A 2,355-nucleotide genomic window follows, 5' to 3' on the forward strand; every position below is an offset into this window, starting at 1 on the left:
ACATCTCCCGCCTCTCTCCGCCCGGGGACCCCCAGCCCCAACCTGCCCAAGGTCCCCGCAGCCAAAGGGAAGAGCCTGGAGGTGGCCGGCGCCTTCTCCACTGCTGCCTGCCACCACCCTGGGTGTCCCAGGGGTCCCTGGGCAGGGCTGGATGGGAGCCTGGAAGTGTTTGCCGTGGAGATCCCGCTTGTCCTCGCCTTCCCTCGTGTCCTCACACCGGGACTGGGCACGCGGGGAGAGGGATTGGTGAGTGCTGGGACAGAAACTCCCGCAGCCCCAGGGATGCAGGGGGCAGCCCAGCCCCACGGAGCTGCAGGGTGACCCCAGTCTCTGTCCCCAACCCTCAGCATTGTCCTCTGCCTTAGGCCTCACCCCTGGAGCCCAGGGACAGTGACAGAGACTGTCAGGCCCAAACCCTGAGCAGGGACCAACAGGGCAGGGATCTACAGCTGGACATTGCTTCCCACAGGGTCTCACTCCCTCCCTGGGAGGTTTTGCCCACCCTGAAGAGGCATGAAGGTGTCCCAGGGCTTGGGGACAGCCACACCCTCACAGCCCCTTCCCCGTGGGCCAGGGCCAGGGGGATGCCCAGCTCCTGCCACAGCCATGCGCCTCCCTCGGAAAGGCTCCTCTGCATCCCAGCACATCCCTGCCAGCGCTAGTAGCAATAAACCCACTTCCTACGAGTGTGAAAACCAAAAGAAACACAGCAAGTAATAAAAAGAAAAAAGAGCAGCAGCAGCTGACGGCCCCTGAGCTGGGTTGCAGCCATTGCCTGGGACTGGCCACTCTTTGGGAAGCAGGAACCATCCGAGGGAAGCCCCTGCCGCTGCTGCTCCGGGTGTTCTGGCATTGTTTTAGCCCCGGACCTTTTAACTTGTTTTAATTCCTAACGCTTCCCACCACCCTTTTTTTTTTTTTTCTTTTTAAGTCTCTTTCCCAAATCTCAGCCGAGTTAATGAAGTTATGTGATCCTATAAATGTTAATTGTCTAAACTTCTCTTCCCCTTTTTTTTAGTTTTTTTTTTTTAATTTTTTTTTATCTCTCTCCTCCTTGCTGCTTTCTGCTCCACTTGTAATAAAGAAAATATCTTGGCTGGTCTTAGCCAGTTGCTTGGCAACCTCAATAGAAAAAAAGAGAACAGAATGTAACCAATCCCGAGACAACCGAAAGATTTTGGTGACATGTGACCTCTCGGAAAAGGGCAGCCTTAAACTGTCCCTTCTGTCCTTTGCTCTGACCATTAGGGTCTCTTGCCCTCCTTCCCCCCCCCGGTTCCTTACACCAATAAATATGGATTAGTGAAATACTTTTTCCCACACTGATGAAAAGCCGGGATTGATCTTTCCACCTCCTTTATCTACCAACCTGACAAGTTTCTAAACAAAATTAAGAGGGAAGAGGCGAAAGGAGCCATCCCAGGTTGTGCGGCCGGGGATGGATCCTGCCCCGCCGTGGGGATGGGGGGTCCCCGGCGGGGCGCTGGCGCCGGCTGTGCCGGGGCTGCTCAGCTCCGCCGCTCCCGCTCTCCGTGTGCCGGCGAGAGCCCCTTGCACGGCACCAGCGAGTTAACAAATAAAAATGCAGCTCTTCTAACCCAAAAGGAGGAAAAAAATAAAGCCCTGGCCAAGCCCTGCTCTCCCTCGATGGGCGCCAGTGTGTCCTGAGCAGACCTGTCCTGCTCCTCACCGCGGAGCCCCAGCGCTCGCGGGCGGTCGGGGAAGTTGTCTGCAAATTTCATCCTGGAAAAAAAAAAAAAACCACAAACCCACAACATGATGTCATTGATGTCATTGGCTTTCTGGTGTAGCCCGCCGGCGCCCCTCCACCTGCCGGGCGCTGCCTGGCCGTGAGCCTCAGCAGGACCGGAGCCTCGGCGCGATGGTCCCAGCCCGGGCACAGCCCGGAGCCGCTCGGGCATCGCTCCCGCCCTCCCGGCTTTCCCAGGCTCCCGGTGCGGTCAATGCCTCTTTCACCAGCAGTTCCCCACTTCCCCAAAAAGCATCACCTTGCCAGCTCCCTTCCTCCCACCAGCTGCCAGGAAAAAAAATTAGGGCAAGGACAGGGAGCGAGAGCAAAACCAATGAACTTGTTTCCAGCTTTTCCTTCGGATCAGCCGTCCAGCACAGGGAGAAAAACGTTTCTCCTGTAAAAAACCTCCCCTCTCCGTGCAGGCTCCGATCCCGTCGTCACTGGGACACGGTGGACACTTGGTCTCAGCTCGGCAGCAGAAGACACCGTAAGTCTCCTACTTAAACAGTTTCCAGTTTTGTTTTTGTTTTTGTTGTTTTTTTCTGGGGCGGTTATGCCACGGTTTAGGGGCTGAGACCCGCGGGGATGGAGGAGGAGGGTGG

The sequence above is a fragment of the Geospiza fortis genome, unplaced genomic scaffold (genome assembly GCF_000277835.1).
Source record: "Geospiza fortis unplaced genomic scaffold, GeoFor_1.0 scaffold27, whole genome shotgun sequence".
Classification (NCBI taxonomy): domain Eukaryota; kingdom Metazoa; phylum Chordata; class Aves; order Passeriformes; family Thraupidae; genus Geospiza; species Geospiza fortis.